The 16,239-nt window shown below is 49.7% G+C and overlaps 1 protein-coding gene across 6 annotated transcripts in view; it reads right to left on the reverse strand.

Annotated features, from left to right (window-relative positions):
* Positions 1 to 16,239, reverse strand: part of B3GALT4 (beta-1,3-galactosyltransferase 4) — a 166,350-nt gene that overhangs the window by 18,304 nt on the left and 131,807 nt on the right. Inside the window, exon 1 of one of the 6 annotated variants that reach the window (XM_078641615.1) lies at positions 4,882 to 5,038. The exons of the other annotated variants lie outside the window; for them this stretch is intronic. The gene's annotated coding sequence lies outside the window, so the exon portion shown is untranslated. Of the gene's footprint in view, positions 1 to 4,881; positions 5,039 to 16,239 lie in introns of those variants that run through there. 6 annotated transcript variants of the gene reach the window in all.

Raw genomic sequence — 16,239 nt, forward strand, 5'->3', positions numbered from 1 at the left:
AGAGGAGGAGGGACAGTGACATCTCTATGGAGAGAATGCGGCACGAAGGCAGTGTGATTGGAATTACATGCCCAATCACAGAGCCGGACTAGCGTGTACAGGCAGCGTGACGGAGAGCCGGTGAGAAGACTTTTCTTATCTGCTTGTTAAATAAACAAGCAGATAAGAAAAGTCTTCACGACAGCCGTGAATCAGGCCAGCCAGTCCGGCAAAAAGCAAAAGGGAGGCAACTAAAAACCCTCCTTTCCAATGGGAAGCCAGCGTTTACCATAAACGCTGACGCTACCCAATGGAAAGGAGGGACGGGGCTAGAGTCCCATTCTCAAAAGTAAATGGTTTACTATAGCTCTCGCAGGCGAGGAGCTCATGCGTGCTCCGATGCCAGACGAGACCTAAAAAGCGGGTGAATTCTATTTAAAGCTGCCGGTTTTCCATTTTTACTGATTTTTACAGATAAATACAGTCAGAAAACAATGTGTTTCCTGTCTGTATTTATTTTTAAAAGTGGAAAAATACTGAAAATGGGGCTTCTTGTGAGAAACTCTCCAAGCGGTCTTTCATGAATTCTAGGCAACAGCTGAGCAGGCAGACAGCATGGAGGGTTAAAATACAGGATAAGATTTCCTTAAATACAGACAAACGTTAACATATATTTGTAGTATGATGTTAATATATACCTGTGAGTGTAGTCTTTTGTTAGAAGTGGCTGGTTAGTATGCTAAAACGTGACCGGCATCCATGTTGGAGTGCATGTTGAAGAGCTATATAAACCCAGAAATATACCGTTTTACAGCTACATTTATTCTTAAAACACAAAACAAAAATGGATAAATACCAATAAGATGGCCAAATAATAAATATGGATAAATACAGACGATAATGTTAAAAAAAAAATACCATAAAACCGGGAGTCCTAATTATATTCCATTGAAATATAATAAAAAATATTGAGATATTTCCAACGTCTTGAATTGGCTCTTGTGGTGTCATTGGTACGTAGACTCTGCATGTAGAGCGGGTCTAGGAGGCGGATTCTATTCCTTTCTTGGAAGTCTAGAGAGTACATTCCTACCTACACATACACTTGGAGGGAAAGGCAGGGACAGTGGTGGAGGACCTTGGGATCCCTACACCCTGGAAAGCATTCGATCTGAAATTCAAGGGTTATAAAATATTGCCAAATTTGTTGTATCTCAAGCAATATAGATCCAAAGTATTAGGTAAAGTCCAAAATAAGTGTGTCCACAAGTGTACGTTTTCTTCTTCTTTTATTTCTCAAACAGCATTCTCTCAAACAGCTTTCAATTGGATCCTAGTCAACACGTGTTTCGTCTTTTGAGCGAAGTACGCCATAGACTTCCTCAGGGCAACGATCTCACAAAATATTTCCATAGACCATAATTCAATACCCGCACTGTATATTATAGTGTATCATACAGAGCTTCAACGAGGAGTCGTTCAATTTCAATAGAACAAAATCCAATACATATAACAGCAAACATACAAGCACCTCCTGTGCAACGCGTATTCACAGAAGATCTCCTTGTGTAAATGGACTGACCTCACAATCATGAGATCAGTAACAAAGTCAAGAGTAAAGTGCTCCAAAGCGCTGCGCTGATCTTCTGTGAATACGCGTTGCACAGGAGGTGCTTGTATGTTTGCTGTTATATGTATTGGATTTTGTTCTATTGAAATTGAACGACTCCTCCTTGAAGCTCTGTATGATACACTATAATATACAGTGCGTGTATTGAATTATGGTCTATGGAAATATTTTGTGAGATCGTTGCCCTGAGGAAGTCTATGGCGTACTTCGCTCAAAGACGAAACAGGTGTTGACTGGGATCCAATTGAAAGCTGTTTGAGAGAATGCTGTTTGAGAAATAAAAGAAGAAGAAAGCGTACACTTGTGGACACACTTATTTTGGACTTTACCTAATACTTTGAATCTATATTGCTCGGGATACAACAAATTTGGCTTTAATTGTGTGGACTTGGTCCACATATTTGGTGATGGTTGGATGGACATCACCCTTACCCCTATGAGCATCCTGATATTGTGAAGTTTACTATTTATAACTCAGCGCATTTAATACCCAATCATCCTTTTCTGTTGCTTTAATTGATAAAATATTGATTCCGAATGATCAGAAAAAGGAGCTGCAAGGACTAAGGGCCGGATTTAGATCTTGGCGGACGGGTCTCCGTCACAAACGTGATGGAGTACCTCGTCCGCTGACATCTAAATTAGGCCCTAAGAGAAAGAATTGCTGGTACTAGATACAACGTATCTTTCTGTTTCCCTGCGGAACGGAGAGCGACTGCCAAGTCAAGGTTCATACATACAAGAACCCGCCGGCTTCTGGTGGAATAAACTCAAAGAAAAGAGATAGGGGAGCGTGCGGACAAATACAGGACCCTGAGTGGTAGCGAGGGAACTTCGGCAGGTTCCTCAGGGGTGGATCGGAGAAAACGGATTCATGAAATATATTTATCGGTTTTACGAGGGCCCTTTGTGTCCGTTTTATGAGCGGTCTTTGCTTGTTTCTTTTTCGGGGGGGAGGGGGGTTGTGGACACCACAAGGTTATGTAATTTTGTTGAAATGTTATAGATTTCTGATATTTTTTCAAGGTAATTGAGACCAAGTTGTCTACTCTGCTATGTGTCCAATACATAGAATTAAATCTAAAAAAGGTAATCGTTGTGTGTTTTAGGAATTGTAGATGACTTCGAATAACAGCCATATCCGCATCTCAAGAGCAACCTTCCGCGCGTTAATCACTTTCACATGAACTTTGAGAAACGGACCCCAGGGCAATGAAGCCACCAATCAGGAGTGCAGTGGTGTTGAGGGATGATACATTTAGACAACAGGATGTGGGAGCACACCGCTGACCTCTCAGGCAAGGTTCGCCCCTGGCATTCTGGGAAATGCAGTCTCTTGTAGCTTGCGCCCATATTTTCGAGTGTTTCGCCAAGGTTGGCGCAGATAGTGCTGATCGCTAGACATGTGTTTCTGGATTATTAACCGTCATCAGTAGAGAATTCAGTCTTGTGTTTTGGGGTTTGCTGAGTAGGCTGCCAAACATTATATCAGGTCCGGTACCTCTCACTGGCGCGCAGGTGCTCCATCCACGAGCCCGTCAGCTCAATGACTCACGGGAGTACTTTACATAGACAACAGGGTGTGTAGCACACCGCTGAATGCCAGGGGCGAACCTTGCCTGAGAGGTCAGTGGTGTGCTCCCACACCCTGTTGTCTATGTAAAGTACTCCCGTGAGTCACTGAGCTGACGAGCTCGTGGATGAAGCACCTGCGCGCCAGTGAGAGGTACGGGACCTGATATAAAGTTTGGCAGCCTACTCAGCAAACCCCAAAATACAAGACTGTATTCTCTACTGATGACGGTTAATAAACCAGAAACACGTGTCTAGAGATCAGCACTGTCCGCGCCAACCTTGGCGAAACACTCGAAAATATCAGAGCGAGCTACAAGAGACTGCATTTCCCAGAATTCCAGGGGCGAACCTTGTTTCTTAAAGGAAATGGGACTGGCTTTAGATGAGAAAAGTTTGTTTTTTCGGCTTGTTTGAGAGTTTCAGTAGTCCTCTGGACCACTACCCCCAGCAAACATTTTTATTTTATTCACAATTGTAAATACGTCACCGCCCCAACTCAGGGATCTGTGACCTTTCAAAGATGTGGCTGTGGGACTGGATTTCGGTTTCTTGTAACGCCAGGTACGTTCATCCGGAACCCTTAATGTGAATGCCAATGTACCTGCTTTGTAAAAAAATAATGATAAAAATACCTTGAAATGAAAAAAAAACATGGATACATTTGAGAAGGAATCACTATTTGGAATGGACGCCCTAAAGACGCCTCTTCTGATCACTGGTGTGCCACCTGTTTCTAAGTCCATTTTGCGATGTAAACAGCCTCTTCGCGAATCACAATAAAAAAAGCCATTTATTCGAGTCCCAAACCCTGTCATTTTGCGAATCCCAAACTTTGCAACCCCAAAATGGCTTGGCACGTCAGCCCCGAATATCTCTGTTCATGACGTGGCCGCAAAGCTCACGCTGTGCGCGGCTCGATATTAAAATGACTCGCATATGTAGAGCGCTTTCAGCCTCAGGCCGCGGACCTCGGAGCGCTATAAATAGACGCCACTATTTCCGCTGCACCAGCCAGGGTTCCGCTGCACGACTGTCTCGTGACATGTACAGACATCGGCAGTGACGGCAGGAACCAAAGGATGTCTCGTGACATCAAATCACGCATCTCCCACAGGTCACCCGAAGTTGCATTTAGATTTAATTTGTGAGGGCGAAAGGCTGGCATGAGAGTTGCAGAATATTTTGTCCTTTTCAGACCCATTTCTGCCCCAGTCCCCTTTGCACTCCGTTTCTCTTGTTCTAAGCACTTCAGTGGATACTTTGATGGGGGGGGGCACAGGGCACCGAGGCCCCCTGGTCACTGCTGCCCGGGCACACATCAGCTGCAGAGCTGGGTGCCTCGTCGCTGCTCCAGCTGCCCGTGCCAGGGGTGCCAGGGCTGGGGGGCACCGAGGCCCCCTGGTCACTGCTGCCCGGGCCAGGGGTGCCAGGGCTGGGGGGCACCGAGGCCCCCTGGTCGCTGCTACCCGGGCACACGACAGCTGCAGAGCTGGGTGCCTCGTCGCTGCTCCAGCTGCCCGTGCCAGGGGTGCCAGGGCTGAGGGGCACCGAGGCCCCCTGGTCACTTCTGCCCAGGCTCACAAGAGCTGCAGAGCTGGGCGCCTCGCCGCCGCTGCCCGTGCCAGGGGTGCCAGGGCTGGGGGGCACCGAGCCCTCTGGGCCCAGCGGGCGTTGGGCACATTCACCCCACAACATACCTTGAGCCAGGACAGCCCCCAGCATTCCCGCCAGACCTGCGCGAGCTTTCCCTCTTCCATTCCGGCGCGTCCCTTCTTGTTCGTCTGCCAAGGAAAACAGGTCGCGCCAGAGTGGAGCCGGGATCGGTGTGCGGAGGCTCCGGTGCCCGCCCGCTGGGCACGGCGGGTCTCTGCACGTCTCTGCCTGCGTCTGAACTGCTCGAGGGATGAGTTCAGGAGAGGTTCCCCCCACCCTTCACCCCCCCCCCCCTACACACATACGTCAGTGTTTCCACAGGGAGTGCCAGGCACAGCTTTGCCAGACCCTCTGCCAGTCCCATGTTGTGAATTCTATCCTGGGCGACTGATCTACACCCAGCTTCTTGAAAATAATTCCTCGGGCAAGAACCTCCTTAACAAGCAGGCACTCCGTCACAGAGTACCTGCACTTGTATCTTTTTGTTACAATTAATTTATTTATTTATAAGTTTTTTATAGCGCGAACATGACCCAAGTGGGTATCAGAGCGCTTGACATAAGTTGAAGAAGCAATAGGCACGCAGCTCGAAGAGACAAGGCAAGGTACACGCAGGACACTGTGCCACAAGAGCGAAAATTACATAATGGAGGGAAGTAGCGAGAAGGCTGTGGTAGCAAGAAGAGAAGGGACACTGTCCATCAAGAAGAGAAGGGACATTATGGCCGGCAACAATAGGTCGCAACAGATGACATGTAATAGGTAGGATATCCAAAAAGTCTCGAGGTAACGGGAGCAAAGTTGCTAGATTAGCGCCTTGTTCATTAGTAGTGCTTTCCCTTCCCTTTTGAAGGTAAAAGTGATGGAATGAGCCTTGTCTCCACTGGCGGGGCGTTCCAGACTCTCGGGGCAGTGCCCGAGAATGTACGATTGTAGATTTTAAGCGTATTGAATTTCTTTGGCTTGAGCAGCAAGGTGCCGGAGCTCCTTGTGGGCCGGGAGCCCCCAGAAAGTTCCAGCTTATTTGCCAGGTAGAGTGGGGTATTAATGTGAAGAGCTCTGTGGGTCATACAAGCGATCTTTAGTTGGATCCTTGCCTCAAAGGGAAGCCAGTTGAGTGATTTCAGGTCCGGCGAGATGTGGTTGTTCTTCTTGGAACCCGTGATGAGTCTCGTAGCCGCATTTAGCGTAGCTCTGATGGGGGCTGAGCTGAGTTTCGGCAGTCCGCATAAAGTATCTCTGCCATATTCTAGTCTGGAGATGACCAGTGCTTGCACCGCCGATTTGAAGTCCTCATGGGGCAGGTAGGGTTTGAGTTTTCTTAGGACGGACAGCTGGAGGTTCGCTCCTTTGGTAGAGGCTCTGATGTGATTTTGCATGTTTAGGTTTTTATCGAGCAGAATTCCCAGTGATTTTATGGAGTCAATGAGGTGTGGTGTGCAGTTGAGCGCGGTGAGATCAGAGAGATATTTCACAACAGTGGGAGTTTGTCTAGCCGGTGCAATGAGGAGGAATTCAGCCTTGGGGGTGTTTAGTTTGAGGTGGTACTCTGCTACAGAGTACCTGCACGCATATTTTTCTATTTCAAGTACTGATTGTAACAAAAATATATAAGGGGAGAAGATGTGGTCTAATGGCCAAGGCGGTTGAACTTGAAGCTAAGGAACTGGTTCGAGTCTTGGCAGGAACCCTCAACATCCTGTGATCCTGTGCAAATCACTTATCTCCTGTCCCTAACAAGAAATTAATTTGTACGTCTGTAACGTAACTGGTTCTCATGTAAAGTGCTCTGATACTTTCGGGTCTAGTTCGTGCTGTATAAAACTCATAAAAACAATAAATGTCTTTGTCAGACAATATTGTAAGCTTTTTTCAGTGATAAGCGAAGGGAAAGTATAGACTGCAAGATTCCGCTGGCCTAGGAGAATTTCTACAGCATAAAGAATGGCACACATATGCCCATTAAGAAGCCCGCCGCTTTGCTCGTTTGTGACAGGTGTCACCCCTGCAGCGTTTACAGCATATTTTGTGAGGAACTATGCTAGCGCCAAAAGAAGATGCGAGACGAGGGTTTCCCAGGAAGACGGATGCCGGGAAGCGTCGCTACCTAGTCTGCGAGAAGCCTTCTTCTTGGGCACCTGCCAGCGTTGCTGGACTGGGCTCCCGTCCTAAAAGGTACAGTACTGCACGCTGCAGCGACCCCTCCGGCGCACCAAGGGTTAAAGGCACGCCGCGTCGGTCGGTCCAGAGCGCCATTCCTATAATTGAAGACATTATTTCCTTGGCGCACAAGACAGACCTGACCTGCTGCGGCTCCGGAGTTAGCAGGGGGAGAAGTTAGCGAGCAGGCCGGCCCGGAGCAGGAGAGTTCAGCGCACTCACGTCCCCTGGGACCTAAATTGCGGCAGTGCCAAGAAAGAAACCTTTTAACAGAGGGCGCTCCTCCCGAGGCATCTGCGGACATGGGCATGCAAACAGCTGGACAAGGGGAGTGCGTTCAAAATGGCCATCAGAAAAAACTAGATGGAAGAGCCGCCGTGCACAACAGATGCCGTGCGCGTGCACATCATCGCACGTGTCTGCCGCTTGTTTATATATGCATCCCGCTTTCACCTTAAGTGAAGGCGTGATATAAAAATAAACGCGCGCAAGCTAAATCTCCAGTCTGGGTGGGCGGGGCCTTATGGAGACGGGGCGGATACAAACCCTGCTTCCAATGAAGCGGGACACAAAATCAACGACTATAGATCTCGACAAGGCGAGCAGCGCATGCGCTGCAACGCAGGCGAGACCTAAAAAGGATTCTTTGAACTTCAGAATTAATCAAAGCCAACCTTAGAACACCCCCAAACCTGGGTTCACAGTGTTGGAGAGGAGTTGGCCTAAAGGCTAGGGAGGTCGACCTCGAATCTGGGGAACTGGGTTCGAGTCTCGGCAATGACGCTGAACATCCTGTGATTGTGGGCAAATCACTTAATCTCCCCATGCCTAACAAAAAAAAAGTATGTGTGTCCTCAACATAGCACTTCAACTGGTGCTATGTAAAGCGCTCTAGTTCGCTCTCTATAAAACTCTGTAAAAATAAAAGTCTTTGCAGCTCAATAGAGCAACGGCCCTCCATCAGGCCTCACAACCGTGCGCGACCACAGGGAGGGACGGTCTCCGCCGGAGCTCACACCGGTGACCCAGCACTGCGAGACCCCGGGGACTGTCTGTCCCCGCTAAGAATCACACCCGTGACCCAGCACTGCGAGACCCCGGGGAGGGACGGTCTCCGCCGGAGCTCACACCGGTGACCCAGCACTGCGAGACCCCGGGGACTGTCTGTCCCCGCTAAGAATCACACCCGTGACCCAGCACTGCGAGACCCCGGGGAGGGACGGTCTCCGCCAGAGCTCACAACGGTGACCCAGCACTGCGAGACCCCGGGGAGGGACGGTCTCCACTGGACCTCACACCCGTGACCCAGCACTGCGAGACCCCGGGGACTGTCTGTCCCCGCTAAGAATCACACCCGTGACCCAGCACTGCGAGACCCCGGGGAGGGACGGTCTCCGCCAGAGCTCACAACGGTGACCCAGCACTGCGAGACCCCGGGGAGGGACGGTCTCCACTGGACCTCACACCCGTGACCCAGCACTGCGAGACCCCGGGGAGGGACGGTCTCCGCCGGAGCTCACACCGGTGACCCAGCACTGCGAGACCCCGGGGAGGGACGGTCTCCACTGGACCTCACACCCGTGACCCAGCACTGCGAGACCCCGGGGAGGGACGGTCTCCGCCGGAGCTCACACCGGTGACCCAGCACTGCGAGACCCCGGGGACTGTCTGTCCCCGCTAAGAATCACACCCGTGACCCAGCACTGCGAGACCCCGGGGAGGGACGGTCTCCGCCAGAGCTCACAACGGTGACCCAGCACTGCGAGACCCCGGGGAGGGACGGTCTCCACTGGACCTCACACCCGTGACCCAGCACTGCGAGACCCCGGGGACTGTCTGTCCCCGCTAAGAATCACACCCGTGACCCAGCACTGCGAGACCCCGGGGAGGGACGGTCTCCACTGGACCTCACACCCGTGACCCAGCACCGCGAGATCCCGGGGAGGGACGTGGGTTCACCAAGAGGGGATGTATGACGTTACAACGCATACTTTTACAACGCATTTTTTACAACGCAACATCTTCTGGTGCTTCCGAGGACTGGACATTTAAACCCGGCAGTAGGCTTTCTCCGCCGCAAGAGAAGGGTTTGATTAGGTGGTGGAATGTGAGGGGAGCTTCATTCAAACAGGAGCGCCGATCGATTGGAGTGGACAAATCACGCCGCTTGTCGACTGTGGAGGGAGCACTGACCCTGGGCAGGGAAGCCCTGCTGCTGCCGCACTGAACCCTCGCCGCCACCGCACTTTGGACCTGTGCGTGTCCGCTGAGAAGGGGCAAGAACTACAAATCCCAGCATTCCCGGCCAGAGGAGTGCAGGGGGACCACGCCCACAACCGCGCCTGGCCGCGCTAAAAGCGCGAGACTCTTCCCGCGTCGCGGGGGCGCCGGGCTAAGCCCGGGCAAAGGGCGGGCCCTCTGTGGCCCTCAGAGGCCTGAGGAGACTGGACTGGGCTAGGGACCTTACATCATTTTAACCGGCCCATTATTGTGTATTAATTACGTGAGACTTTATTTTTTATTTTGTTATATTTCTTATGAGTAAGTAGTGGTTTTATCTGAGTGTATACCTTGTGTCACAACTGTTTAATATGTCGAAATCCAAAACTGATAAACCAGTAGTGGGTCCCGCCACCTTGGATAACTATTTGGTCAAGAAAGTAAACCAGATAAATAGTGAAAGACGTGCTTCCTTAGGGAAGGGCACTGTGATAGTGAATCTGCCAGAACTGTCTCCCACCAGACTGACTTTAGATACTGAGGCCGCAGTGAGTATTGGGGTTCACTCAGAGCAACATGTCCTGCCAAATGAAGAAATAGGTGTGCTAAATGAAGCCCAGCCCGCTCCAGGCCGATGCGCACCTGTAGGACAGTTCAGCAAAAAGGGGTAGGGAAGCATAATGATAACACTAAAAACAAGCATTTGCAATGCAATAGGTCTCGCATTAGGAAAGTTTGAGCTGTTGGTATTGTAAATGACAATTTTTTATTTATGTGTTGTTTTTGAAAATAGCGAAATTAATAGCTTTGTTTTTTACAATGCCAATAGTTTTAACTTTAGCAAATGTGACACCTATAGCATTTGTAATGCAATATAAAAGTTATTGTAATTTATAATGGCAATAGCTTTTGTAAATAACTTTTGTAAAGATTAAGTTCATTGTATTTTATTGTGGCGAAAATCCAAGAACAGAAGTGAAATATTAACATGTTTTTGTGACATTTGTAATAAAGCTTGAAACATTGAGAGAACATATTTGAACCAGTTGTTGTTGAATGGTTGCACAGAGTGATGCTGTGGTGGTGCTGAGTGATGTTCTTGTGTCGACGAGTGATGCTGTGGTAGCGCATAGTGATGTTGTGGTGCCTCTGAGTGATGCTGAATGATGCTATGGTGATGCGATAGATAGAGGGAGGGGGCGATAGATAGATAGAGGGAGGGCGATAGACAGATAGAGAGCGATAGATAGAGAGAGGGGGCGATAGATAGAGGGAGGGGGCGATAGATAGATAGAGGGAGGGCGATAGACAGATAGAGAGCGATAGATAGAGAGAGGGGGCGATAGATAGAGGGAGGGGGCGATAGATAGATAGAGGGAAGGCGATAGACAGATAGAGAGCGATAGATAGAGAGAGGGGGCGATAGATAGAGGGAGGGGGCGATAGATAGATAGAGAGCGATAGATAGAGGGAGGGGGCGATAGATAGAGGGAGGGGGCGATAGATAGATAGAGAGCGATAGATAGAGGGAGGGGGCGATAGATAGATAGATAGAGGGAGGGGGCGATAGATAGATAGAGGGAGGGGGCGATAGATAGATAGAGGGAGGGGGCGATAGATAGATAGAGGGAGGGGGCGATAGATAGATAGAGGGAGGGGGCGATAGATAGATAGAGGGAGGGGGCGATAGATAGATAGATAGAGGGAGGGGGCGATAGATAGATAGAGGGAGGGGGCGATAGATAGATAGATAGAGGGAGGGGGCGATAGATAGATAGAGGGAGGGGGCGATAGATAGATAGAGGGAGGGGGCGATAGATAGATAGAGGGAGGGGGCGATAGATAGAGGGAGGGGGCGATAGATAGATAGAGAGCGATAGATAGAGGGAGGGGGCGATAGATAGATAGATAGAGGGAGGGGGCGATAGATAGATAGAGGGAGGGGGCGATAGATAGATAGAGGGAGGGGGCGATAGATAGATAGAGGGAGGGGGCGATAGATAGATAGAGGGAGGGGGCGATAGATAGATAGAGGGAGGGGGCGATAGATAGAGGGAGGGGGCGATAGATAGATAGAGGGAGGGGGCGATAGATAGATAGAGGGAGGGGGGATAGATAGATAGAGGGAGGGGGCGATAGATAGATAGAGGGAGGGGGCGATAGATAGATAGAGGGAGGGGGCGATAGATAGAGGGAGGGGGCGATAGATAGATAGAGGGAGGGGGCGATAGATAGATAGAGGGAGGGGGCGATAGATAGATAGAGGGAGGGGGCGATAGATAGATAGAGTGAGAGCGATAGATAGAGGGAGGGGGCGATAGATAGAGGGAGGGGGCGATAGATAGATAGAGAGCGATAGATAGAGGGAGGGGGCGATAGATAGATAGATAGAGGGAGGGGGCGATAGATAGATAGAGGGAGGGGGCGATAGATAGATAGAGGGAGGGGGCGATAGATAGATAGAGGGAGGGGGCGATAGATAGATAGAGGGAGGGGGCGATAGATAGATAGAGGGAGGGGGCGATAGATAGATAGAGGGAGGGGGCGATAGATAGATAGAGGGAGGGGGCGATAGATAGATAGAGGGAGGGGGCGATAGATAGAGGGAGGGGGCGATAGATAGATAGAGGGAGGGGGCGATAGATAGATAGAGGGAGGGGGCGATAGATAGAGGGAGGGAGGGGGCGATAGATAGATGGAGGGAGGGGGCGATAGATAGATAGAGGGAGGGGGCGATAGATAGATAGAGGGAGGGGGCGATAGATAGATAGAGGGAGGGGGCGATAGATAGATAGATAGAGGGAGGGGGCGATAGATAGCTAGAGGGAGGGGGCGATAGATAGATAGAGGGAGGGGGCGATAGATAGATAGAGGGAGGGGGCGATAGATAGATAGAGGGAGGGGGCGATAGATAGAGGGAGGGAGGGGGCGATAGATAGATAGAGGGAGGGGGCGATAGATAGAGGGAGGGGGCGATAGAGAGCGATAGAGAGCGATAGATAGAGGGAGGGGGCGATAGATAGATAGAGAGCGATAGAGGGAGGGGGCGATAGATAGATAGAGGGAGGGGGCGTTAGATAGATAGAGAGCGATAGATAGAGGGAGGGGGCGATACATAGATAGAGAGCGATAGAGGGAGGGGGCGATAGATAGATAGAGGGAGGGGGCGATAGATAGATAGAGGGAGGGGGCGATAGATAGAGGGAGGGGGCGATAGATAGATAGAGGGAGGGGGCGATAGATAGAGAGCGATAGAGGGAGGGGGCGATAGATAGAGGGCGATAGATAGAGGGCGATAGAGGAGATAGAGGGCAATAGATAGATAGAGAGCGATAGAGGGAGGGGGCGATAGATAGATAGATAGATAGATACAGACAGACAGACAGACAGACGGCGATAGATTGTATTTATGTTGCATTGAGTAGAGTGTAATTATGTGGTGTGTAATTATGTGGCACTGAGTGGTATTTGGAGTGTATGTTCCATTGAGTGCATTGTAATTATGTGGCGTGTAATTATGTGGCACTGTTGGACAGGCCACGTGTAAGGCTGGCTCCCTCCCCGCACGACCAGGCCCGAGCCCCGCTCCTCAGGTGTTACACGCAACAACAACCCGTTTCCCGTCTCCTATAAGGCCCCTGCCCCTGAACATCTCACATCAGGGGCCCGATTCCCTACCGGCCCCCTCGCCCGGCCTGGGCGCCATCTTGGACACAGCACCACGAGGCCGCGTGGCCTCCGATCAACCCTGACCCTGGGCCTGGCCAGGCCCCGACATCCCGGCACCACCATCCACCCAGGAGGTGAACGGACTACTTGGCAGGTCAATGGGAGAAAGAGGTGTCGATGGCTCTCCCCCACCAAGTGCCGATCGCCCCCAGCTCCCCCAAGCGCTGGCTCCACCCCCCTGCTGGGTGTCTGGACTCCCTCATCCCGGGCCTCCCGACCTCCCAGTGAGAGGGTCCGGACATCAAAGGGCGCCAGACCTATAACTGGGGCAGCTCCGGAGCAGGAGGGCAGTTGTATCCTGGAGTCGAGAGACGCAGCGAAGAACTCAACCTGGACGGACTACTGGCGCTGCCGTAGCCCTGCCTTGCACACTACCGACCTGCCGCTGGCGCTGCCGCGGCCCTCTACAACCTTCGTCGTCATCGGGACCTGCTGGCTCCGCCGCGGACCGTCGTTATCTTCAACCACCCTGGGACCTGCTGGCTCCGCCGCGGCCCGAACATCTAGAACGCCGAGCTCGAGGATTGTGAGCTAATTCACCTACCACCATATCCCCCAGCGTGGTAACGAGACTGTCCCGCTACCCCCTAACCCAACCAAGAGACTAGAATAGAGGGGACCTCGGAGTCCAGACCTCCTTGTACCATCTCACCGTTCTTAAAGAATTGCTTATAAAGTAACGTTGAACCTTATCCTGGTGTGGTGTACGTCAGTGGGGGGGAAGTTATTTGCCTGTACGATCGTCGGAGACGGCTCTCCCCGGAGACCTCTCCTCTTATCTTCGGCCGACCCTCCCGGTCCGTCTAACAGGCACTGAGTGGTATTTGGAGCGTATGTTGCATTGAGTGCAGTGTAATTATGTGGCGTGTAATTATGTGGCACTGAGTGGTATTTGGAGCGTATGTTGCATTGAGTGCAGTGTAATTATGTGGTGTGTAATTATGTGGCACTGAGTGGTATTTGGAGCGTATGTTGCATTGAGTGCAGTGTAATTATGTGGCGTGTAATTATGTGGCACTGAGTGGTATTTGGAGCGTATGTTGCATTGAGTGCAGTGTAATTATGTGGTGTGTAATTATGTGGCACTGAGTGGTATTTGGAGCGTATGTTGCATTGAGTGCAGTGTAATTATGTGGCGTGTAATTATGTGGCACTGAGTGGTATTTGGAGCGTATGTTGCATTGAGTGCAGTGTAATTATGTGGCGTGTAATTATGTGGCACTGAGTGGTATTTGGAGCGTATGTTGCATTGAGTGCAGTGTAATTATGTGGCATGTAATTATGTGGCACTGGGTGGTAAGCTTTCAAGTACCTCCAGTTATTAAGCCTTCAGAGAGCATAAAAGGCAGAAAGGTCCTCTGCACCATGCTACAGTCTACTATTTGACTGTGCGGCTGATCATTAAAGACGGATTACTAGGGAGCCCCCAGCCCCCCTCTATTTTGGGGCAGAGGGGATTCTGGGAGTCTCAAATCGACATTTGTATGTTCCATTCTAGTGAGTAATGCCCTCCTGCGACATGGAAGCTTTCTACGGTATAACATATCTCATTACTGCTATGTGTTGTGTACACATTTTTATAGGTGCTAAGCCTCTTTTAACCTAATTACATGAGGTTGTGCTGACATTAGTATGCATTTAACAAACACATATGGAAATTATTTCTTTCTTATACTAAGTGCAATTTAAGAAATGAAATCTGAATATTTACAAAGAGCATAATAACATTCACATTTCGCAACCACTTAACAAGAATAAACAGCTAACTTCCTACAGAGGCAAGTGTTCATGAGGGAAACGCAAAAGATATATCTGCTAAACTTCCACTGACAGTACTTTAAGGGCTGTGCTATTCCACTGGGGATTGTGCATTATTTGTTACGAATTAATAAATTACTTTATTATTTGCACTGCTTGAGGCACTTTATAACTTGTCTGACAAATTGGAAACTACATATTTTCACCATTTAGTTGAAAAGTGTTATTGCTATTGGTATAATAAGTTAAAAAAACATTGTCATTTTCAATGCCAACAGCTTCAACTTTAACAAATGCATTTGAGTATTTACATGAAAATTGAAATAGCACTTAGTGACTTTAAAAAAAAATGGAAAGCGTTACTTGCCCTAACGTATGGTGTGGGAGCACTTTGCATCATATGCACAAATTGATAAATTACAAGTATGTTCATGAAATACATTGTATTGTGGTATTGTGGTATACTTATATAGCGCACCTGTCACCACCAAGGGCATCCTGGCGCTTTTGACTCATGGACCAAGCAAAGCAACGGCTCAACCCAACCTAGGGAAAAGGTAAGTTTTCAAAGCCTTTCTAAAGGCTGAAAGTTCCTCAAGACTTCTCAGGGATAGGGGCAGGGAGTTCCAAAGTTTGGCCGCCGCTACTCTGAACGAGCGACCGCCCATCCTCACTCTCTGGAAGCGCGGGACTACAAGTAACCTGGACGACGAGGAACGCAGGGCGCGAGATGGAACGTACCAGGCAAACATACGCCGCAGAGGGAATGGGCCCAGGCTATGAATAGCCCTGAACACAATACACGCTGCCTTGTAGCGTACGCGTAGGTGGACCGGAAGCCAGTGGAGTTCCTGCAACGCTGCCGTGGAAGAGCTATGGTAGGGACGGGAAAGGGCAAGTTTGGCAGCCATATTTTGCACCCTTTGAAGCTTGCCCATGAGTGTTAACGGGGCCTCCAGAAGCAGTGCGTTGCAATAGTCAAGTCGACTTAAGATGGTACTACGCACTACTTCTGGTCTGGCTTGCTCAGGGAGAAGGGGCAAAACCTTGCGCATGATGTTACGACAAGGGTTTTAAGATGTAGGAGTCAGTCTTTGTTGGTATGAATTATATGTAACAAGGGAGTGGCTGGGAGAAACACTACGTCATGATTTAAAATGTAAGGCAGAGTTGTCTGTACTAAAGAAAGGTTATTTGTCATAACAGAAACCCACTTACCGATCTACATACAATGAAGCTCACCTGCATGTAATGGGTTATTCTCTGCTGTAGACTTTCACTGTAACATAAAATATGTGGACTGAGACTGTTTTTTATGGGAAACATCACTTACAACGCAACTTTTACCACGCGATGCTTTTACATCGCAGCTTTTACAACGCAAACCATTACAGCGCATTGCGCTGGGGGGCGCTCTAGGATAGGGAATATATTTAATTTACTATCCAACACCTTCCCTACTATCCACGGGGACGGGAGTTGGAATAGTAAATTAAACAATTCACTATCCAGCGCCCCAAAGCACTATGCGTTGT

Source organism: Lissotriton helveticus, chromosome 5_1 (genome assembly GCF_964261635.1).
Source record: "Lissotriton helveticus chromosome 5_1, aLisHel1.1, whole genome shotgun sequence".
Lineage (NCBI taxonomy): Eukaryota > Metazoa > Chordata > Amphibia > Caudata > Salamandridae > Lissotriton > Lissotriton helveticus.